At 48.5% G+C, this 25616-nt stretch overlaps 1 pseudogene; it reads right to left on the bottom strand.

Annotated features, from left to right (window-relative positions):
• Positions 1-18005: 18005 nt before the first annotated feature.
• On the bottom strand, positions 18006-19129 carry LOC144891603 (uncharacterized; annotated as a pseudogene).
• Positions 19130-25616: the final 6487 nt, after the last annotated feature.

Consider the following 25616-nt stretch of genomic DNA (forward strand, 5'->3'; position numbering starts at 1 on the left):
GCACTCAAAAAGCGTGCGCAGGTGAACGAGGTGCTCCGCCCGGGAAGTACTGGCGATGAGAATGTCATCCAGGTACAAACAGAAAGGTGAGATCGCACAGCACACTGTCCATCAGCCGCTGGAAGGCCTGGGCCGCGTTCTTTAGGCCGAACGGCATTCAGAGGAACTCAAAGAGGCCAAAAGGTGTAATTACAGCCGCCTTCGGAATGTCGGCCGGCCGGACAGGTACCTGGTGGTAGCCCCGAATAAGGTCGACCTTGGAGAAGATCACCCGCCCCGCCAAACGGGCAGAAAAGTCCTGTATGTGTGGTATCGGGTACCGGTCGGGGGTGGTGGCATCGTTGAGGTGGCGGTAATCGCCGCATGGTTGCCATCCAACTCCCGGTTTGGGCACGATGTGCAGGGGTGAGGCCCACGCGCTATTTGAGCGTCACACAATGCCCAATCGCTCCAGCGCGTCAAATTCCACCTTCGCCATGGCGAGTTTAGCCGGGTCGAGGCGACGAGCCCTGGTGTAGACCGGTGGACCTGTGGTCGGGATGTGGTGTTCGACGCCGTGCTTGACGGCGACGGCCGAAAACGTTGGCTGCGTAAGGGCGGGAAACTCAGCGAGTAGGCGGGTGAAATCGTCCATGGCCGGGAGCGCGAAGGCTAGCTTGGTCGGAGCGGAGCCGCTCAATGAGCAAGCGAGCGAGCTGAAGGTCTCTGCGTTGATGAGCTGACGCCATTTGACGTTGACCAAAAGCCCATGCGCGCAAAGAAAATCTGCACCCAGCAAGGCCATGGGCACGTTCGCCGTGATGAAGTCCCACCTGAAGCGCTGGCCCCCGTAGCAGAATGCGATGCTGCGCAAACCGAAGGTGCGGACGGAGGAGCCCTTTGCAGTGACCAAGGCGGGGCCGCACACCGCGGCCTGTTTGTCCTGCACGGAGGCAGGTATCACGCTCAGCTGAGCGCCGGTGTCACACAAAAAACGCCGCCCGGACTCCATTTCCGTGATAAACAGAAGGCTGCCTGAATGGCCGACGCTCATGGCAGGCAGCGAGCGCCGGCCTGGTCGTTTCCCGACCTGCCGAAAGTGCATGGTGGGCGGCATGTTCTGGCCTTCTGCCCGAAACTGGCGTGGTAATAGCACATGGTCCGCTCTGGTGGAGGGTCCGGCGATCGCGTCAGGTTTGGTCGACGGGGCGTCGTGGCGGCCGCTGTCGTCAGTGGCGCGGACTCGGCCGGTGGAGGCGCTGGTCGTGGTGCGGGCATTGCCTCGGTCGGCCCAGGGTCCCAGGCGGCCGCTCCGACGTGTCGCCTGGCCGAGAAAAATTTATCGGCCTCCTTGGCCAGGGCGCGAGGGTCCGTGATGGGCGAGTTAGCCAAAGCTAACCGTACCTGCCCGGGTAGCCGCTGGAGGAACAGCTCACGGAAGAGGAAGTCCGGGCTGTGGTCACCGAGAAGAGCAAGCATGTGGTCCATGCTTTCGGATGGACGGTCCTCGCCCAGCTCCAGGAGGTGTAGTAGTTGTCGCGCGCATTCGGTCTCCGTGAGTCCAAACGCACTGAGGAGTAGGCCTTTGAGCGCGCCATATTTGTCGGCGTTCGGCAGGTTCTGTAGGAAGCTCAGGACCCGGGCAGCGGTGGAGGCGGTGAGCGCGGAGACCACATGATGGTAGCGCATCGTGTCCTCCGTCATTTTCCACAGGGCGAATTGAGAATCTGCTTGAGCAAACCAAACGGCCGCGTGCGACTCCCAAAAGCCCGGGAGCTTCAAAGCTACAGCTGACTCCATCGCCGTGTTCTTCGAAAGGGGTCACCAATTGTGGGAGCTGTGCTCGCACGATAAAGCCAGACAAAATGGACGACACAGGAACGAAGTTTCACTGAGCTATTTATTTAGCTCAAAACCAAAGAACTCAAAAGCACTGAATCAGCCCATCGTACGGGCGGCAATTTATAAGGCAAACTCAACACACAAAAAGCCACGCCTCTCAGGTGGGGCGTGGTATGCAAATAGGTAAGCCACGCCTCTCAACGGGGCGTGGTATGCAAGACAAGCGTCCGCCTGGGAAAGGCAAGTCTGGACACGCCCGGGCGAGTCCGGACAAGCGACCGCTCGCCGGTTGCGTCATCGGCCGGTGCAGGGTAATTGTGCCATGCTTCCGGTAACCGCTACATCGTGGTTTTTTTAAGCCGAGGAAAGCCTCGTGCTTGAGGTTGTCGCGGCTGGTCTGTCCACAGACAATGGACATTTCGTCTTAGTTTCCCCACTCGATACCCCAGCTGTTAAAATACTCCTATCCAACGTCCCCCCGTTTCTAAAAAATGAGTCGCTGTTAGCAGGACTATCGCGCTATGGTACTGTCATGTCTCAGATCAAGATGCTGCCGCATGGCTGTCGGAGTGAACAGGCGAAGCACGTCATGTCTTTCCGACGCCAGGCATACATTGTACTTCCCACATCCAACGTGGATAAAGTATTAAACGTGGTAATTAAATTCCGTATAAAAGATCACGACTATCAAGTATATGCGTCAACCGAGACATTAAAATGTTTCACTTGTGGAAAGTTCGGACATTTAAAACGTTTCTGTCCCCAAACTGCATCCTCTGTGACCGAGCAGACAGGCTCTCTGGACAATACTGTGCCCCCTCTACCTCCCAACACTGACGGGCAAACTCCCCCAACTACTGTTTCAGATGACATCGTCCCAAATTTAACGACCGCTGATAATACGGACATGAACATCTGGGATGGGTTTACACTTGTTTCCTCATTAAGGAAGAGAAAAACACCCCAGGATTCAGTTACACCTCGTAACGAAAACGTGGTAGTTTTTCAGTCAAACACTGTGGGAATGCCTCTGTCCGACCAAACTACTACCAGCAACCGGTACAAACTGCTCATGCATGAGAATGTAGATCCCCAGCCTTTACCTGAGACTTTCCCCCACAATGCAACGGAGGAAAATTACATCCCTCCTCAAGGGAAAAGTAAAACTGTTCCGTGTCCTCCTTCTGTGAATGATGCCGAAGTGCATCAAGACCCGATTGTAAAAATAGGAGGAAACGTGATAGCAGAGAACTTGATCGTACCTCCAGCGTCCCCAATTTCTGAGCACAATGAAAATATTATTGCGGATTTGAGAATCCTGTGTTTTTAATGTAAATATCACCCTGTGTAAATGTATTAATTCTTGTAAATACCTCCGTTTTGTGTGTAAAGGTCAAAGGTCGTCCTCTTAGTTAATCCATCGCAAGCACGTAGAAAATCATATACCCTTCTAAATAGTTATTTCTTATTCTATGTAGTTTAAGGCTCTGTTTCCCATTAGTTGACTCTGCATTGCACCGAATTGAAATAAGATAGATCCCCTTTCAATTGCCCAAAACCTCCATTGCCGACCGCATTGCCAACCGCATTACCAACTACACCAGTCCTCCATTACGCACGCGGTCAGCTCGGAGAAGAAAGGCGTGTCTCCACCTCGTCATCAGATGGAGGAGTGAACCAGCCCCGATCAACCAACCAAGGATGAGGGGTTTGGCTTGAGAGGGCGGAGAGAGAACGATCGGGCAGTTTCGCGAACGTTCCAGGGTGTGGCGCTATATAACCCGTCATGTGACGCCCCCACCTCAGATGATTGAGGGAGTGAGATGAGTGAGCAGTCCACCGGAGTCCAGTTGAGGAGGAGCTGGGATGCGCGTTTGAACCAACCGCAGCTTTGAACCAACCGCAGCTTTGAGACCACCGCAGTTTCGACACGCAGGTTTGACACGCAGCTTTGACACGCAGCTTTGACATGCAGCTTTGACACGCAGCTTCGACACACAGCTTCGACCCGCTGTTAGTGTTCCGTGGGAACCAGATTGCGGTGACATCGGTGGCCGTCGAGATTGAGCCTGACGTCCTGCACGGGAGCAAGCTCCAGCTGAACCTTCCTCCCTTTCCAGCCATTCGTACCTGCCTTCATTTCCCATTCGTGTAAGTCTGATTGTCATCTGTTTTGTGTGTCTTGTCCTGGGGTATAAGTAAGCTTGTATAGGTAAGCTAGTATTGCACTGTGTCTTCTTCTGTAAATTCTTTTCGTATTTTTCCTCCTCCTTGGTTTCTTTTGACTTGTACATAATAGTTAGTAATAAATCCTGTTATTTCCTACCCATGTCTTCTTCTTCTTCTTCTTCCTTGTCCGTTCGTCCTTGTCTTTTCCACATTGAATACCTGTGGCGTGATTTTGGCCAACGACTAAGAATCGGGTCTAGTCTGTTAATGGTTTGATCCACGGCTGCTAATCCGCTCGGCAATTAACATCTTGTCCGCGGTCTCAAACGAGGTTGCTCACCTGCCTCCCTGGAGGGAGCTGGGCAGCTTCAGGACTCACGTCGGTCAGGCACAGACAAGGGGATTAATCCCCCCTTGGTAAGTGGAAAAAGGGCCGACGGGGAGATCCGTAACAATTCGGAGATCCGGAACGTCTAACCCCAGCAGTACCTGTGCCGGCCGTCTTGCGTAACATGCCTGAGCACATTGGTAAAACTGACGGAGAACCTCAAACTGTCAAACCGGTTACGGTTTCCCCCCCCCCCAACCCCCCCGCCTTCCCACCCAACCCCCCCCCCCACTACCCGAGGCTCCTTTAATTCCACTACCCCCTCCTGCTCCTATTAATATGGAGCAAGATGACACCTGCACACCACAAGTTACCTCAGAGCCCCAAGCACCAGGAATTGAAAGTTTCCCAGACAGTGGTTCTGACATGTCCGATGAGGAATCTTACGAAATTGAGGAGTTCCCTACAACAAGTGAATCCAATGTATTACCAGCCCAAATATTGAAATTCCTCAACCACACTTTTAGAAAGAGACACGTAGACATTAAAGATCACTTTTCTGACCTGGACGGGTTTATCGACACGGCAAGGAACATCATCCGACAGCCCAGCGACCACCATTTCACAGAAGCCCAATGTAGCAGGCTGAAAAAGTACATTGTGAGAGCAAAAGATGAACTAAAAAAACGAGTTTTGGAAGCTTAAATATAAATGGAGGCGCGAGTCATCTGCGCAAACTCCAAGTGGTGAACCTTGCACTACACAAAAAATTAGACGTACTTTTCTTACAGGAAACCCACACTACGCTAGCAACCCATGCAGAATGTGACCGGATGATGAAAACGACCAACTTTTTTAGTGATTCCAATTCCCGAACTGCGGGAGTGGCTTTTCTTTTGAATCCCCATTTCCATCCATCAAAACTTTCCTTTAAAAACATAATCCCAGGGCACCTAGCCTCCCGAGAATTTGTTATTAATAACATAAATTTTACTTTGTTGAACGTTTATGCCCCTTCAAATAGCACGGAGCGGCAACGCTTCTACGCTAGATTAGGGCTCTATATTAGGCAAATAGACCTGCACAGGTGTATTATAATGGCAGGTGATTTTAATTGCACTCTGCAACCAAACCTAGACAGGAACAGTGCGGAACCCCATCCCGGACCAGCTAAATTATTAGCAGAGATAATAAGGGATTTTAAGCTTCAGGATCTTTGGCGGCAACAAAATCCCACAACGCATCAATTTACCTGGAGCAAGATCACAAACAACCAAGTATCACTAGCTAGGCTCAACCGGATCTATATAAATTCACCATTTTTTAATCTCTCCCCTACCACTGGAATTTTGCCCTCTGGTTTTTCAGATCACCATTTAATTACTGTGAATTACCATTCACATCTGTCTTCGAGTCGCCATTCTTTCTGGAAGCTTAATGTCACCATCTTCGAAAACCCCTCCTTTTGGGCTGCTTTTGAAGACGTATGGTCTGTTTTATTAAATCAAAAACACCAGTTTACAGATCAGCGTTTGTGGTGGGACAACATAAAGGCCCAATGTAGAGGTTTTTGCCAACAATTTTGCTTCCTAAGAACACAAGAGGAACGTAGAATAAAGGCTAGTTTAGAAAAGGAAATTCTACAAATTCAAACAAATTTAAAAACTCTTCTCCCCAACAAGAACTGAGACTGAAAGAAAAGAAAGCTTTCCTTAATACAATAATTGAGAACCAAACCCAAGGGGCATTAAAAAGATTACGGTTTCAGCAGCTCAACCTTTTGGACACGCCAACCCGATACTTCTTTGATTTTGAATCTAAGGTTTCTCACCCCCCCAAATTACTGCTCTAAAATGCCCTGACAATTCTGTCATCACTCACCCCGAAGGAATCAAGAGGGAAGCTAGACTCTTTTTCTCCAACCTTTACAAAACAAAAGAAGTTGACCTAAATGGTGTCTCTAACTTATTTGATGGTGTTCCGCCTTAACCCCAGAGCAAAGGCAGAGCCTAGAGAAACCACTCACACTTGAGGAACTCTCCATCGCACTAACGAGCCTTGGCAAAGGAAAATCACCTGGCATCGACGGTCTACCGTCAGAATTTTTCGAATCTTTCTGGGACCTAATTGGCCCTGAACTGCTATCAGTCTTGCAGGAAAGCCTTGAAAAAAATGAACTCCCACTGAGCTGCAGAAGAGCAGTACTTACCTTGCTCCCAAAGAAAGGCGACCCTTTACTCATCTCCCAGTGGAGGCCAATATCATTACTATGTACTGACTGCAAGATCTTTTCCAAAGCTAGTGCCTTACGTTTTTCACCCTTCCTAAAGGACATTGAAGACATGGACCAAATTTATTGTGTTCCTGGTCGTAATATCCATGACAGTATTTCTGTTATTCGTCATTTGATTGATGTTTGCGATATCCATCATGAAAGTGTTGGCATTGTTTTCCTCGATCAGGAGAAGGCTTTTGATTTTGTCATTATTTGAGAATTCCGGCGAGCATTACCTGGAGGATCATAGTTGTTAGGTGCAAAGCTTCTCAATGTTTGGTGTCTGTGGGCATTCAATGAGAGGTAGGGTTGTGGTTGTTGAAACTTGGAGGTAAGACAGAACTTGGCCCAATGGCCTAGTTTAGCACACAATCTGCATGTCGTTGTGAGCAGGACATTGGTTACGTGTTGGAGGGTGTGAGGTACCACCGTTTTTGCACTTACTGAGTCTCGGGCCAACAGTGGAGATGTTTACGTTGTCAGTTGCTTTGTTAGCAAAATCACTCATAGTATGCAGCTGTTTGATGTATGTGGCCGACGCCTCGTATATTCGCCCCAGTTTCAAGGCCTCGTTAAGAGTAAAGGTCTTAGGTTTTGTCAGAAGCTCCTTCTGAAAGTCGGACATTTGGGTACTTGCAATGATCTGTTCTATCAAGCGGTGATCCTCTTCTTGTTTGGAGCTGAAATCACACTCCTGAGATTGAAGCTTGCACCGGCTGATGAAGGCATCCAGCCACTCACTGAGATTCTGGCAGCAGTAACGAAGCTCCAGTCGACAGATCCTGAAGTTATCCGAGGGTTCCATTTGTTCCAGGAAGCAATTGAAAATATGTGCGGGTTGCTGCCACTGTTTTTCTGTTATAGTACATGTGTTGTACCGGTTGAGGCCTTCCTCTCCCACTTGAAGCAGGATCAGTGGCACCTGGTTGTTCTCTGTAATGCCTCAAACTTGAAAGTACAGCTCCAATCGCTGCCTAAACATCTTGAAGGCCACCGCTGTGTTTGGCGTGGTCCAATCCATGCACGGCGTTCCCGCCAGGTCCGCCATTGTGAATGGCGGCTGTGAGTTCAACGAGGGATGAGCCGATTATAAGAGGCACGGGAAACACTGGCTTTTTGCCTCGATGAGCTCGAATATGCATCGTAAAACCGCTGCCACCATGTAAAGTTCCGATGTAGAATAGATCACGGGGTGATGTCAAAGAGAACAATCACTTATTACAACACCCGGAATCATGTTCATGTCGACGAACCCAAACACACACCGCCTGCGCCCCTCGCCGGAACTCCACCTTCATACTCCAAAACGCAAGCAAGCACCTCCGGTTCCACACAACTAATGTAATACCATTACAGGCACCTCAGCCTCAAGCACCCCCACCGTCTTGCTTATACGGTACCTCCCCGCTGCCTAGTAGAAACGCACACACATGTGTGATGACATCTATGCCATGGTCGTTCAGGGTGGTGAAATGCGTGCTTTGATGCCTTTGTGCTTTGTTGATTTTTGAAACGTGTGTGAATGGTTAAGGGATTTGTGTGAATGAATGAGGGTGAAATCCACCAAGCCAGGTCACTCACCTGTAACACCAGGACAGAGCCCATGGAAATTTGGGGCCCATTGGGATGGCCCCGCAGGTAACATTTGTTATTGTGGCATCCACGTGGGAACGTGGTCTGAAGGAAGGGGTATGTTGTTTTTATTGAAATTTTGCAATGGTTGATAAGTTTTGTGGTTAAGGTAGGTTTGTGTGTGTTGCTGTTTTTCTCTTCCTCCCCCAGGAGTTAGGAACGAAGCTTCTAATGATAGTAAATATTTGAAATGTAAATTGTTGCTAAAGTGGATAGAACGGTATGGAAAACAGGTAAGTAGATATGGCTCACTTCGCACAGCCCTCCTGATTTATTTCATAGGCTAATTAAGTGTGAGTCGGTAAGTTGCAAGACTGGGTGGGTAGCACCTGCAATGAACCTTGCGGGAGCTACGGTTCCAGGAGGGAGGCTGTGTTACATTTATAGGGGGTAGACAATGATTACCTGAGAACCAGGTAGAATGTATAAATTTGTGTGCGCCGATTGTCGTGAAGAAGAAGAACCACTCCATGTAATAAGTAGGAACTTTGTATTAGACCAGACTGTCGGGTTAAATTGGATATTCGTCCCCATCACGAGGGATGGGGCTTGTTAATTAGCTCAGGGATTATGGGTAAATTAATCCCCTTTGTGTCAATACCTCTGTAATCTATACCTCTGTTCCTTATGACACAGAGGCGTGTACCCCGGTTTAGAATAGGTACACCATATCTCTGCGTGTCATAAGAGGCGACTCCAAGGGTTGGCGTCAGGAAGGGCATCCGGCCATAAAAAGATTGCCTCAAAAAGGGAACCATGGCAATTACAACTACATAGGGGCAGGGTCCAGCTGAAAGTACCCAGTGGGGGCCCTCACTCCCTCTTGTCAAAAATCAAGGTGGGGAACCCGATCGAAGCAAGGGTGGAAATCACTCCATTTATGACGACGAAACATCTGATGCCCCACGTGGAGATTGGTTTCTGACGTTTGGGACATGGAATGCAGGGACAATGACAGGGAGATCAGGAGAAGTGGTGGAAGTATTGGTCAGAGGAAGAGTGGACATATGTTGTGTGCAGGAGACGAGATGGAAGGGAAGTGGTGTGAGAATGGTGAAGGGTAGGCAGGGACAGAAATACAAGTTTGTGTGGCAAGGGTGCCCCGGAAGGCGTGCATGGTGTTGGTGTCATGTTTTCTGACCTGTTTGTAGACAGTGTGGTGAGTGTGACGAGAGTGAGTGAAAGGTTGATGATGGTGAAAATGATGATTGGAATATATAGGTTTATATATATGAATATATATAGTTTATATATACATATATATAAAGTTTATATATATATATATATATATATATATATATATATATATATATATATATATATATATATGTATATGTATATGTATATGTATATGTATATGTATATATATATATATATATATATATATATATATATATATATATATATATATAAATATATATATATATATATATATATATATATATATATATATATATATATATATGTCACATGAAAAAGTAAGTACACCCCATGTAAAGTTTTGACTTTTTCAACATATTTCAATATACAGCTATTTGATCTTCATTTCAACAATATTTATAGATAAAGGTGATATAATATAACAAATATCATGAAACATTTACATTTTGTAGTCCATTGTATAATTTAAATAAACATAAATGCAAATTTCGCATGTGGAAAAAGTAAGTGCACCCTTGGCTCCAATCAGTGGTATTTCCCACTTTGGCAGAAACAACCTCAAGTAGGCGTTTCTTATAACTCTCTACCAGTCTCTGACATCGACTGGGAGAAATTTTTGTCCACTCCTCCATGCAGAATTCTTTCAGCTGTGCGATGTTTGAGGGGTTTCTTGCATGCACAGCTCGTTTCAAATCCCCCCACAACATCTCGATGGGATTTAGATCCGGGCTTTGACTTGGCCATTCCAGAACCCTCCATTTCTTTCTTTTCAGCCATTCCTTGGTGGATTTACTGGTATGTTTGGGGTCATTGTCATGTTGCAAGGTCCACCTTCGGTTGTGCTTCAACTTTCCGACAGATGGCCTCACATTATCCTCAAGCACCCTCTGGTACAATGAAGAATTCATAGTGGATTATATAATGGTGAGCTGCCCAGGCCCTGATGCAGCAAAGCTGCCCCAAACCATAATATTTCCACCACCATGCTTTACAGTTGGTATCAGGTTCTCGTGGTGAAATGCTGTCTTTGGTTTTCGCCAAACATGTCTTCTGGTACTGTGGACAATTATCTCTACCTTTGACTCATCTGTCCAGAGCACATTGTTCCAGAAGTGCTGGTCTTTGCCTCGGTGTTCATTGGCAAACTTTAGTCTTGCCCTGATGTTCTTTCTGGACAGCAAAGGTTTCCTCCTGGCACACCTCCCATGTCGATCAAATTTGTGCAGCCTCTTTCTAATGGTAGACTCGTGCACATTGGCATCAACCGTGGCAAGAGCTACCTGTAGGTCCCGTGATGACATTCTGGGGTTCTTAGAGACTTCTTTCAGCATCTTGCAGTCTGCTCTCGGACTGAACTTGCTGGGGCGGCCTGGCCTGAACAAGTTGGCAGTTGTTTGGAATCATCTCCACCTCTAGATGATCTTCTGGACAGTCGAATGATTGATTTCAAATTGTTTGGAGATCTTTTTCAATCCCTTCCCAGACTCGTAGGCATCTATAACCTTCTTTCTGAAGGGCTCAGAGAGCTCTTTTGATCTCGGCATGGTGACGCTGCACACTTCAACAACAAAGAGCAAACCAAACTAAATGTCTGAGGTTTAAATAAGACAGGTTCCTCCAAGATCCTCTCTAACGATGTTCTAATCATTTGCACCTGAGCTGGTGCATCTGATTCTAATTTTAGGTATTTGAAGTAGTGATAAATGTAGGGGTGTACTTACTTTTTCCACATGCGAAATTTGCATTTATGTTTCGTTAAATTATACAATCGACTACAAAATGTAAATGTTTCATGATATTTGTTATATTATATCACCTTTATCGATCAATATTGTTGAAATGAAGATCAAATAGCTGTATGTTGAAATATCTTTAAAAAGTCAAAACTTTACATGGGGTGTACTTACCTTTTTACGTGACTGTATAAAAACGCATCCTTAATAATATAATCAATTGTAGGAGCTATGCTCAAACGTAAATCGAAAGAATGGACCCGACAAAAACCTGGAATTCGTCCGAGTTTCTTTATTGTGTCAAATCAACTCAGGTACTCTGAAAAGCCCATTTATCGGGCAGCAATATATATACACATTATCCCGGAGCGTTCGCCTGGGAAAGGCCAGAGGGGGCGTGCCCGGGCGTCCTGGACGCGGCCTGGCAAGTCGAGAGCGGGCATGCCCGGGCGTGTCTGGGAATTGCCCGGGCGTCCCGGACGAGGCCTGGCAAGTCGAGAGCGGGCATGCCCGGGTGTGTCTGGACATGCCCGGGCATCCCGGACGAGGCCTGGCAAGTCGAGAGTGGGCATGCCTGGGCATCCTGGACGAGCCCGGCATGGTGATCGCTCCGTGTCCTCGGTAGGTGCAAGGCGATTGTGTATACCCAGCGGTAGCCGCTACACACGTCCCCCCAGAATCGACTTGCACCGGCAGGGTCAATTTAAGGGGGGTCCTGATGACCCGGCCGAAGCCACCCCTGGCGGGTCGTGGGGGGGGGGGGGGGGGTCCGGTGTGGTGGTGGGCGGTCGAGTGGGGGGCACCGTGGATGGGGGGCGGCCTCGCCGCGGCGGAAGGGCCAACTGTGGCGGTTGGTCGATGTCCACGTGCGCCGGCTTGAGGCGGTCCACCGCAATCCAGTCCGACCTGCCGCCGATGTCGATGACGAACGACGTGTCGTCCCGTCGCAGGACCCGGAAGGGCCCGTTGTACGGCGGCCGGAGTGGCCCCCGATGTGCGTCATGATGCACAAAAACGTACTCCACTGTGCGAAGCGCTGGGGGGACGTAGGACTGGGGGTCACCATGGTGGGACGTTGGCACAGGGGCAAACCGTCGGGCGGTCTCCTGGAGGTCCGAGCGCTGGTGAGCTGCGGACCAGGGACTGGTAGCGTCGGGCACGAATTCACCCGGGACGCGTAGCACCTGGCCGTAGACAAGCTTGGCGGTGGACGCCCGGAGGTCCTCCTTGGGGGCCGTGCGGAGGCCCAAAAGGACCCACGGCAGCCGGTCGGCCCAACCGCCGTCCTGAAGGCCGGCCATGAGCGCGGCCTTCATGGAGCGGTGGAATCGCTCGCACAACCCATTGGCCTGGGGGTGGTAGGCCGTAGTACGGTGGAGCTTCACCCCCAGGTTGCGGGCGACCGCGCCCCACAGCTCGGAGGTGAACTGCGGTCCGCAGTCCGACGAGATGTCCGCCGGTGCGCCGAAGCGGGCGACCCAGGTGGCGATGAAAGCCTGCGCCACGTCGGCGGTGGTGGTGGAGACGAGGGGAATGGCCTCCGGCCACCTGGTGGTCCTGTCCACCATGGTGAGCAGGTGTGTGAAACCCCGTGATGGGGGGAGGGGGCCCACTAGGTCCACATTTACGTGGTCGAAACGTCGTTCGGGCACGGTGAAAGGTGCCAGCGGGGCCTGGGTGTGTCGGTGGACCTTGGCCTGTTGGCAGGCTGTGCAGGTGCTGGTCCAATCGCGGACGTCCCGTCGAAGGCCGTGCCAGACGAATCGCGCCGACACCAGCTTCTGGGAAGCTTTCCGGCCCGTGTGGGAAAAGCCGTGGAGGGAGGCGAAGATGCGGCGTTGCCAGGTAACGGGCACGAAGGGGCGAGGCTGGCCTTGGGAGACGTCGCAGAGCAGGACAGTGTCTGCGAAGGGGATGTCGGGCGGAGGCCCGTGTCCGCCGCCTGGAGGGCTTGCACCGTGGTGTCGGTGGTTTGGTCCGCCGCCATAAGCGCGAAGTCCACGCCGAGGTGGACCGCATTCGCGCTGGCCCGAGAAAGACAGTCGGCCACGGCGTTGTCTTTGCCGGCGATGTGCCGGATGTCCGTGGTAAACTCCGACACGGCGGAGAGGTGGCGCTGTTGGCGGGCCGACCACGGCTCCGCGACCTTGGCCATTGCGTAAACCATCAGCTTGTGGTCGACGAACGCCATGAAGGGTCGGCCCTCCAGGAGGTGGCGGAAATGGCGAACGGCCAGGTGTAGACCGAGGAGCTCACAGTCAAACGTGCTATATTTGTGCTCGTTCGGCCGGAGTTGCCCGGCTGAAAAAAGCGAGTGGCTGCCAAACCCCGTTCACCCATTGCTCATGTACGGCGCCCACCGCGTAGTCGGAGGCATCCTTGGTGAGGGCGATGAGAGCATTGAGCACCAGGTGAGTGAGCACTGTTGCGTCAGCGAGGCCCCGCTTTGAGCTTTTAAAGGCCGCGTCCATTGCTGTGGACCAGACGACGTCGTGCTTGGCCGGCTTGCCCCGGAGGGCTTCGTAGAGGGGCCGCATGAGTTGAGCAGCGCGGGACACGAAGCAGTGATTGAAATTCACCATTCCCAGGAATTCCTGCAGGGCCTTTATTTAGCGGGGATGCGGAAACGTGGTGATGGCCTCGACCTTGGTTGGCAGCGGCACGGCCCCGTTCTTGGTGATGTGGTGGCCCAAAAAATCAACGGCCGTCGTGCCGAAGTGGCATTTGGCCAGGTTGACGATGAGGCCATGCACGCTGAGGCGCCCGAACAGTGTTCGGAGGTGGAGGAGGTGCTCGGCCTAGGACGTGCTGGCGACAAGGATGTCGTCCAGGTAAACGATGAGGAATGGCAGGTCGCGCAGCACGCCATCCATCAAGCGCTGGAACGCCTGAGCCGCGTTCTTGAAGCCAAATGGCATTCGCAGGAATTCGAATAAGCCGAACGGCGTGATGACGGCCGTTTTTGTGACGTCGGCCGCCCTGACAGGTACCTGGTGATATCCCCGTATTAAATCGATATTTGAAACTATGACCCGTCCTGCCAAACGGGCAGAGAAGTCTTGGATGTGCGGGATCGGATACCTGTCGGGGGTGGTAGCGACGTTAAGGCGGCGGTAGTCGCCACATGGGCGCCAGCCGCCCCCTGGATTTGGGACGATGTGTAGTGGCGAAGCCCACGCGCTATCGGAGCGCCGCATGATGCCGAGGTGTTCCAAAGCATCGAACTCGGCTTTGGCCACGGCGAGCTTGGCTGGGTCGAGGCGGCGGGCTCTGGCGTAGACCGGCGGGCCCGTGGTTGGTATGTGGTGCTCGATCCCATGTCATACTGCTACGGCCGAAAACGTCGGCCGCGTGAGGGCCGGGAACTCCGTGAGCAGGCGAGCAAACTCGTTTGCCGCCGGGAGGGCACATGCCAGCTCGGTCGGAGCAGAGCTGCTCAATGTGCATGCCAGGGAGCTGAAGGTCTCGGCGTTGATGAGGCGACGCCATTGGACGTCCACCAGCAGTCCGTGTGTGCAGAGGAAGTCGGCGCCTAGCAGAGCCATGGGCACGCTTGCGGTTACAAAAGTCCAATTAAAGCGTTGGCCGCCGAAGCAGAGGGTGATGTTGCGCGGGCCGAAGGTGCGGATGGCCGATCCATTGGCCGCAACCAAGGAGGGGCCGCAAACCGCGGACTGCCTGTCCTGATCAGAGGCGGGTATGACGCTCAGTTGGGCGCCGGTGTCACACAGGAAGCGCCATCCGGATGCTTTGTCTGTGATGAAAAGTAAGTTGCCCGTGTGGCCGGCACTCATGGCTGGTAATGAACGCCGGCCCTGCCGTTTCCCAGCTTGCCGAAGGTGCACGGGGGTCGGCATGTCCGGGCCTTCTATCCGAACCTGGCATGATAATAACACCACACCTGGTCAGGTGGAGGCTCCGGTTGTCGTGCTGGAGGTGGTCGGCGTGGCGTAGCGGCCGCCAATTGCGTCGGCAGTTCGGTCGTCGACCGTGCCGGGTGCTCGGGCGCCATGGGCGTTGCTTCGGACAGCAGTGGGCTCCAGGTCGCTGCTCCAATGCATTGGCCTGCCGCAGAGATCTTGTTGGCTTCCCTGGCGAGGGCGCGGGGATCCGTGATCGCCGTGCTTGCCAGGGCGAGGCGTACCGGGCTAGGCAGCTGACGGAGGAACAGCTCCCGGAACAGGAATGCCGGAGAGTGCTCGCCGAGCAGCGAAAGCATGTAGTCCATTCGCTCGGACGGGCGCGTGTCGCCGAGCTCGGGCAGGTCGAGCAGGCGCCGTGCGTGTTCCGCTGATGAGAGGGTGAAAGCGTCGAGGAGGAGCTTTTTAATCGCGTCGTATTTGTCAGCGGCTGGCGGGCTCTCGAGGAGGCTCAGGGTGCGGGCCGCGGTGGCTGAGCCGAGTGCTGCTACCACATGGTGGAAGCGGGTGTCGTCGGCCGTGATGCCTCGCAGGGCGAACAGGGAGTCCGCCTGGGCGAACCAAACCGCTGCGTGAGCCTCCCAGACGGTAGGCAGTTTGAGGGCAACTGCCGTGTCCATGTCGGGTCACTAATGTAGGAGCTATGCTCCAACGTAAATCGAAAGAATGGACGCGACAAAAAGCTGGAATTCGTCCGAGTTTCTTTATTGTGTCAAATCAACTTGGGTACTCTGAAAAGCCCATTTATCGGACAGCAATATATATACACATTATCGCGGAGCATTTGCCCAGGAAAGGCGAGAGGGGGCGTGCCCAGGCGTCCTGGACGCGGCCTGGCAAGTCGAGAGCGGGCATACCCGGGCATGTCTGGGCATGCCTGGGCGTCCCGGACGAGGCCTGGAAAGTCGAGAGCGGGCATGCCCGGGCGTGTCTGGACATGTCCGGGCGTCCCGGACGAGGCCTGGCAAGTCGAGAGCGGGCATGCCCGGGCGTCCTGGACGAGCCCGGCATGGTGATCGCTCCGCGTCCTCGGTAGGTGCAAGGCGATTGTGTATACCCAGCGGTAGCCGCTACACAATCCTTTTTATAAAAGATTTTATAAACAATAGCGTGGTATTGTTAAGATTCATCAAAGAACTGAACTATTTCTATCTCATTAACAATACATCGGAGTTTGTTGTCATTACAATGCATTTTTTAATTAAGAGGACGAGGGAAAGGTTTCATTTGGAATGCCCGCGATGACTCGCTTACTTAGAAGTTTTAGACTTCTACACTTGGTACTGAGGTGCTTACCAATGGGGGGTGGGGGGTTGATATTAGTACTAGTCACAACTTTCAATGACTAAATAATGATCCGTATATTACCAAGATATCCTCATCTAAATGGTGTAATGGGGGTGAGGTTGTAGTGTTATAAAGGGGTCGATGGGGGTCTAATGTAATTAATGCAACTACTCACATTCTGTGCAGTCAAACAGACCCAAATCAGATACCCTCTCCTCTGTCGAGAAGAAAAAGAATTCCTCACAAAAAAGATAACGCAATCAGGGAAGATATTTCAGGATTTTCACTTTTTTTTCCACAGAGATTTCAAAGAGAATAAAGAAGAACTTGTAATAAAAAAAATACAAATAATCCGGTTATATCCACCTTTATTTTTTTTGCAGCGATTTAAAGAGAATAAAGATCAACTCGTAATAAAAATATCAAAGCAAATAATCCTGTTAAATACACAAAAATCGTCACAATGCCACTCAAAAAATCAAAATAAAAACAAACAATTCACCACCTGCACAAGGTTTGCTCAACACCTGCACATTCCTCACCTGCACAAGATGTAACCACAGCAACCCTTGCAAGAGGGTTGACTACTCTTTAGAAACTCATCAATTGGCTTCTCAACATCATGTTTTGCATATTTAATGTGGAGAAATGTGCAAAACCCTGAAAATAGATAACGTGCAAGAACTCTCACTGGTGATAAATGTTTTTGTGCGTAAATAAACCCGATCGCTGACGAAAAACATTGAAGAAAGAACACTTTGTTTGTTTTGGTGTGCAAGTTGTTGATCTCTGATTGTGGCCAGTTCATAAATACACAGCAATACAGCAACACCGGTACTGCACATTGGTTTATAGTTTTGATTTTTTTCATTGGAGAGAGCGATGACTTCAGAATTAGTCTAACACTCCGTAGGTACTCTTTGCTTCTGTTGGTTGTTATCTCCATATGCATGTGTCATGGATTCCCTAATCCCTTCGGTTCTGGAATAAGCACCTCAACTCAGACACTGTGCAAGAGGTTTATTGAGGGATAAGGATAACATGCATGGTAGATATATGGGCGCACACGCGAGTAGCACCTTTTGATCCTCACACAGCCAGCAACCAACAACATCTCAAGGAATCACAATTTGTATTCTGCTTCATATACTTTTCTTCAAAGGACAAGGAACTCAAAACATTTCCCCAGTTTCACAGATTGTAGCAAGGAGAAAGGCTCGGCAGGCGGGGATCTGCTCAAAAGAAAAGAATGTTGATGCAAGGGCAAACAAAGCTTTGTCAACAGCTTCCCAAAACCAGACAGTCAGACACTAGGGAGGCAAATGGGTCATATTGCCCCCAATTAGCCTGAGATTCGAATGAAATCCCTTACACATGTTTCAGAAGGTGCAACCCAGGTCTCAAAGTATCCACCTTCGTGTGTGTGTGAGTTGTGTTTGTGTGATTGTGTGCGTGTCCATATATGCATGTATAGGTGTGTATGTTTGTGTTGTTGGCTGCTATCTCCACATGTGGGTGAGTTACTCCTGTGCGGTGTCTTCTCCCCCATGTGAATTAGTTTGTGTTTATTTAAATTTGATAACTCATTAAAAACCTTCGAACACACAGCACACTTGTATGGTTTGTCCCCAATGTGAATGTGTCTATGTTCATTTAAGGCGAATGGACGACTAAAAACCTTAGAACGCACGGAACACTTGGGAACATTTGTACGGCTTCTCCCCCATGTGAATGAGTTGTGTGTATTTAAATTTGATGAACGATGAAAAACCTTTAAGCACACAGAACACTTGTACGGTTTCTCCCCCTTGTGAATGAGTTTGTGTGTATTTAAATGTGATGATTGACGAAAAACCTTTGAACACAGAACACTTGTACGGTTTCTCCCCCATGTGAATTAGTTTGTGTGTATTTAAAGTTGATGAATGACGAAAACGTTCAGAACACACAGAACATTTGAATGGTTTGTCCCCAATGTGAATGTGTCTGTGTTGATTTAAGGCTACAGGACGACTAAAAACCTGAGAACACACAGAACACTTCTACGGTTTCTCCCCCGTGTGAATTAGTTTGTGTCTATTTAAGCTTGATGGATCAGTAAAACCCTTTGAACACACAGCACACTTGTATGGCTACTCCCCCATGTGAATTAGGTTGTGTTTATTTAAATTTGATAACTGATTAAAAACCTTTGAACACACAGAACACTTGTACGGCTTGTCCCCCGTGTGAATTAGGTTGTGTTTATTTAAGGCTACTGGACAACTAAAAACCTTAGAACACACGCAACACTTGTATGCTTCTCTCCCGGGTGAATTAGTTTGTGTGTATTTAAATTTGATAACTGATTAAAAACCTTCGAACACACAGCACACTTGTATGGCTTCTCCCCCGTGTGAATTAGTTTGTGTCTATTTAAGCTTGATGATTGACGAAAATCTTCAGAACACACACCACACTTGTGTGGCTTCTCCCCCGTGTGAATTAGTTTGTGTCTATTCAAGCTTGATGAAAGACGAAAATCTTCAGAACACACAGAACATGTGAATGATTTGTCCCCAATGTGAATGTGTCTGTGTTGATTTAAGGCTAATGGACGACTAAAAACCTTTGAAAACACAGAACACTTGAACGGCTTCTCCCCCGTGTGAATTCGTTTATGTATATTAAAATTTGATAACCGATTAAAAACCTTTGAACACACATAACACTTGTACAAATTCCCCCGTTGGTTGTTATCTTCATTCGCGGGTTTCAGCAGGTGCAATGCAGTCCTCCCACAACTTGATGTGTCCATCTCCATTTGATCCTTTTGACTTGATGCTGATAACCACAAAATCCTTACAACGCTTGTGCTGATTCTTCACAAATTTTGTCTCAATGTGGACGAGTGTGCAAAATCCTCAGGACACAATGAGCATGTGTTCACCTTCTTCCCAGTTTGTCCTTTGTGATGTTGAAATAAAACTGAGTAAGAAAAAAAGATAAACAGCAGAGAGAGAGAGAGAGAGAACAGCCAATTAGCATTTAAAAAATCGATTACAAAAACGCTTTTTAATGAGCGATCATTCAAATTTCACCACCTCCCTACACCATAACAAAGATACGTTACACGTCGTGAATAACTTTTGAAAAATATATTCCATTCACGAAACCTCCGTGGAGTTGATTATTTCCCTGGTGATGATTAAAGGGCATTTACCAATCAATTTCAGATTCCCAAACAGAGGCACCAAGACTTGCTCATAGAGCTTGAAGTTGTTGTCACGTAGTGTGCTTGACCGAGTCTTCATCGTGCCTAATTAGTCTGCGAATAAAGATAAGTCGAGGTGCTTGTCTCTTCACACCCTCTTCAACCTTTTGGAAGATTAGGCAATCCGGAATAGTGCAGATATACATATAGATATAGATGTACATCTCCTGAACGCTGTTATGCATTCCAGTGGGGCATTACATGACAGCTAAATATGACGGATATCAATCTATTCGAATTGGAATAAATAACTCAATGCGATCATTAAACACAAGGCATGTTAATTTTCTGTGCTCAATTTTGAGAAAGAGATAATATTGGCTCTTTTATAAACAGAAAGAGACAATATTGTCTTTTACGATATGTCGTCACTTGGAGGCAAAAGGTCAGAAACGTTCTCTTCTCTTCGCATCAGAGCTTGCAGGATCATGCGGCAGAATTTGCCAGGCACCACAAATAGGTCATGTTGCCCTCCAGCTTAAATAATGGTTTTGAAAGTGCGCCACAAGATAATCTGTTACAGGATTTAGATAAAAGCAAACAAAATGATACCGTGAAAGGTTGGATCCTGTCTTTACAGACTACTGAGCGCGATGAGGAAGGGTGCAGTATGCATGCTTCTGGTAGAATATGGAACTACCCAGACTCTTGCTGGAGCTGGCCATCCGACCAAACTGAGCAACTGGGCAAGAAGGACCTTTATCAGGGAATGGGCGAAACCCCCAAATCCTGATGTGCAGAGCTGATAGAGAAATACCCAAGAAGACACAAACCTGTAATCGCTGCCAGTGGAGCTTCTACAAAGTATTGACGCAGGGGGTTGAATACCGTTACGTTTGTGGGCGTAGGTGACGAATTGCCATAATGGAGTTAGGATCGTATAGGTTTTAGTATGGAGCATGGACGCAAAGAACAAGAACCTCGGTCTCATAAGTAGGGAACCTGTCAGGTTAAGAGTGTTTGCATGTCGCCATAATGGGCGTGGGTCTCGTGTTAACTAGACAGGGCTTAAGATTAATTCCCCAGTGTGGAATTGACCCTTGTGATTTTTCCCTGGCTCGGTGGTGAGTGACCTGGCTCCGTGGATTTCACCCTCATTCATTCACACAAATCCCTTAACCATTCACACACATTTCAAAAATCAACAAAGCACAAAGGCATTAAGCACGCATTTCACCACCCTGAAGGATCATGGCAAAGATGGCATCACACATGTGTGTGCGTTTCTACGAGGCAGCGGGGAGGTACCGTATAAGCAAGACGGTGGGGGCGTTTTAGGCTGTGGTGCATGTAATGGTATTACATTGGTAGTGTGGAACCGAAAGTGCTTGCTTGTGTTTTGGAGTATGAAGACGGAGTTCTGGCGAGGGGCGCAGGCGGTGTGTGTTCGGGGTCGTCGACATGAACATGATTCCAGGTGTTGCAATAAGTGATTGTTCTCTTTGACATCACCCCGTGATCTATTCTACATCGAAACTTTACATGGTGGCAGCGGTTTTACGACGCATATTCGAGCTCATCGAGGCAAAAAGCCAGTGTTTCCCGTGCCTCTTATAATCGGCTAAATCCTCGTTGACCTCGCAGCCGCCGTTCACAATGGCGGACCTGGCGGGAACGCCGTGCATGGATTGGACCATGCTTAACACAGCGGCGGCCTTTAAGATGTTTAGGCAGTGAATGGAGCTGTATTTTCAAGTTTGAGGCATTACAGAGAACAACCAGGTGCCACTGATCCTGCTTCAAGTGGGAGAGGAAGGCCTCAACTGGTACAACACATGGACTTTAACAGACAAACAGCGGCAGCAACCCGCACATATTTTCAATTGCTTCCTGGAACAAATGGAACCCCCGGAAATCACATGCTCGTGTTGATCTTCACAGCATTGACCAAGAAGGTACACCAGACCCTCGAGTTCCAGGACAACACCCATGCGTAAGGTATTCGCGGTTTCCTAACACTCATAGTGTTCACCATGCCAGTGCACAACACGAAGCAGTGTATGACGCACCTATAACGGAACAGCAACACAGGCGTCAGCAGAACACCGATGACCCTGATGATCTTGCATCACAGTTTGATTCATTGACTTTTGATTCGATTGATACACCTGGTCAATGTAATGAGGTTTACACAACACTCCATGTCAGTCTATGCAACAGGCCGGGTATTCATTATCTTAAGCTGAAGGTGGATGCAGGTGCACAAGGAAATACGTTGCCCATTCGCACTTTTCGACACATGTTTCCTGAAATACTGAATTCAAATTATGAACCCTACGTTGGCTCTCTTCAGACAGCAAAGAGTGTCTTAACTGCATACAATGGAACCCACATCAAGTGTTTTGGCCCTGTAGACATGGCCTGCAGTTACAAGGGATCACCGTGGACCAGCACACGTTTGTTTGTTGTGGATGTCAGTGGTCCTGCAGTTCTGGGCCTCCCATCGTGTGAGAATCTACACGTTGTTACGTTGCATTGTTCAGTGAACAGTAACCAACCACTGGTTTACAACAGTGTGAAGGATCTTATGGATGCATACCCACAACAATTTGACCGCATCGGTGAATTTCATACAATGCATAAGCTTGTTGTGGACCCAAATGTCCCACCACATGTCGATCCACCACGCAGAACCCCTATTGCTCTCAGGGACAAAATTCAATCAGAACTTGAGGAGATGGTTCTTCAGGGAGTCATACGTCGTATCAAGGAAGTAACAGAGTGGATCAGCTCTCTCACATACACCACCGGTCAAAAGTTTTAGAACACCTCAATTTTTCAAGTTTTTATTGAAATTTACGCAGTTTAATGTCCAGTGAATAACCTGAAATGGAACAAAGGTAAGCAGTAAACTGCACGAGATTTAAAAAAAGTTGAGGTTCGCAAAAACCGGGAAATAATGTAAATTAGTGTTATATTGTAAAATTACTGGTACGTGTACTGTTAACAGTTTACTGTTATATATATATTTTTTAAAGACTTTCTTCAGGGAACAAGTAATGGGTTAACAACATACAGCTGTTCTGCAGCAATGTAAGTAAATTAAGCCTTGAAAGTTGATGCAAACAATTCCTTCAGGTGTCCCAACCTCTGCTGATCACTTGATTACAAACCCACTGTCTGTATGAAAGCAGTATTGGAACAGACTGTTATTACACCGGCTGAAGCATTATTTGGACAATATTTCACTGCAGGAAGTAGTATATTGGAAACTGGAGGAAACTCTGACAGGAAGAGGTCTGGCAGAACCAAAGCCACAACAGAATCAGAAGACAGGTTTTTGAGAGGTAACAGCTTGCGTGATTGGCGGCTCACAGGACAACAGCTTCAAGCACAGCTTAACACTGGTCGAAGTAAGCAAGTCTCAGTTTCAACTGTGAAGAGAAGAGTTCGAGCTGAAGGTTTGACAGGTCGAGTGGCAGTAAGAAAGCCATTGCTAAGATGGCAAAATAAGAAAAAGAGGCTTGCCTGGGCCATGAAGCACCGCCAGTGGATAACTGAAGACTGGAAGAAGGTCGTATGGACTGATGAATCAAAATTTGAAATCTTTGGTTCATCAAGCAGGGTTTTTGTACACCGTCAAGTAGGCGAAAGGATGGTTCATCAGTGTGTGACACCAACTGTCAAAAACATGGAGGAGGAAGCATGATGGTCTGGGGCTCTTTTGCTGGATGCAGTCGGCGACTTGCACAGAGGGACTGGCACCCTGAATCAAAAGGGCTACCACAGCATTTTACAGCGCCATGCAATACCCTCTGGTATACGCCTTTTTGGTCAGGTGTTCATCCCACAGCAAGATAATGACCCTAAACACACCTCCAGGCTATATCAAAACTACCTTCGAGGAAAAGAACAAGACGGTAGGCTTCAAATCATGGAATGGCCAGCACAGTCTCCAGACTTAAACCCCATCGAGTTGGTTTGGGATGAACTGGACAGAAGGGTGAAAGCAAAGCAGCCTCCAAGTGCAACACATTTGTGGGAAATTCTGCAACAGTGTTGGGAAGAACTTCCTGAACAATATTTGATTTCCATTGTAGAAAGAATGCCACGAGTGTGTTCAGCGGTTATATCTGCAAAAGAAACGGCCGGGCCCACCCGCATCCACCGCAACATCTGGGACCCAGGAGGTGGCGTCGTCGGAGAAGACCTACGATGCCTGCAATGGACCTTGCTGAACCGTCTACTTACGGGGGTCGGCCGCTTCAAATCATCGCTGAAGATGTGGGGCCTGGCAGACAGCACCGCGTGCGAGTGCGGCGAGCCTGAGCAGACTGCCGAACACATAATTACCACCTGCCCCCTATACAGACCACCTTCAGATGCCGGCCTCTTCGATGTAGGACCAGAGACGAGGGCATGGCTGCACGACACTGAGCTGGCCATCTGATGATACACAAAAGGAGAAGATCTGCAAAAGGTGGCTACTTTGCTGAGTCAAAAATTTAAATTAAATTTTGTTCAACAAAATGATTCTATGATTTATTTTTTTATCTCCAATTGTTTATTTGTTCCATGCTTAATTTCACACAATGTGAAGGCCTCGAAAACAGCACAATGTGAAGGCCTCGAACTTCTGCAACACTGTTGGGAAGAACTTCCTGAACAATATTTGATTTCCATTGCAGAAAGAATCCCACGAGTGTGTTCGTCGGTTATATCTGCAAAAGGTGGCTACTTTGCTGCGTCAAAAATTTAAATAAAATTTTGTTAAACAAAATGATTCTATGATTTCTTTTTTATCTCCAATTTTTTTTGTTTTGTATACATAATCGAGGCTCGTGAAAGAGCTAACGAACCCCCCCCCCCCCTCCCTCGCGGCCTCCCCCCAAGCCCTCTACCTCCCACACATTCCCGATGTCCCTCACAAATGTTGTGTTTGTGTGCTTCCCCTTCTCTCCCCATCTTGTCGACCGCTCCCCTTTTTATATAGTTTGTTTGCTTGTTTGTTTGATTTGTTTGTTTGATAAATGTTAGCTCTTTCACGAGCCTCGTAGTCGGCAGGCCAAGACCCTTAAAGAAACTTTTGATGGCATTTTTTGTTCAAAGCTGGCAAACGGGCTAGAAAGTATCAGTATGGTCCAGGCTTTCAGAAACACCCGGTTGCCAAAATGAGATTTGACCTTGAAGGTCAAATTTGGGGGGTCAAAGGTCAAAAGAGGTCAAATTTTCAAAAAATTTTATTTTGTCTTGTCCTTTCATACAACATCGAGTCTGGTATGAACCATTGAATATTTAATGAGTTATAAGGGGTTAAACTTCTGTAACAATAGTTAAATGTGAATAGATTCATGAATGTAAATGCTTTTTACTCTTTGAATACGCATAATAAAATGCATTCAGTTTAAAGGTGAAATTTCAAAGTCGAAAGTCAAATTTTACTTTAAGAATCAATTGTTCCTGTTGGTAATATGTAAATGATGCATTAGGCAACTACATTTGAAGAAACAAGACATCATCTTCCATCGATTTGAGGTGTCGCCAAATCACTTCTCTTAAGTATCAGTTCCTGTCGTGTTCATGCATCCTTCAGCATCACAGCCACATGCAGGCATGCATGGTTGTCCAATCTTGTGGCAACGGCAAGCTTGTGTGCGACACTTGCTTTTACATCCACAAGTAACTAGTTCCAAACAGCTACTTGGAACAGATGGTGTCCTCATCCACACCACTTCTAATCGTCCGTCAGTTGCCTGCCAACCTCCAACCTGTCCGCTTTGATTGTCTTGGTGACCTTCTGCTTCCCATCCTGCACCGGTGTCTCGTAGAGGGTTGCGAACGTCTTCGATTTCTGGCGTTTCTGTCGATCGAAGAAAGGTACAGACTTCTCCACTAATCTCTCCTTCACATTCTTCAACACGAGATCTTTCCCCCTTTCGTCGGCAGTGAGGAGGTCTGCAGCTATCTCTTCGGTTGCAATGTCGTTGGTAGTCAGTGATTTCAGCTGTGTAATAGTGGGAGTTGCGTCGTCTTGATCGGATATTGTGAACGCCTTGAATCGTCGGAACTGAGCCTCAAGCTTGGACACCGCATCCAA

The sequence above is a fragment of the Myxine glutinosa genome, chromosome 4 (assembly GCF_964187855.1).
Source record: "Myxine glutinosa chromosome 4, kmMyxGlut1.1, whole genome shotgun sequence".
Classification (NCBI taxonomy): Eukaryota; Metazoa; Chordata; class Myxini; order Myxiniformes; family Myxinidae; genus Myxine; species Myxine glutinosa.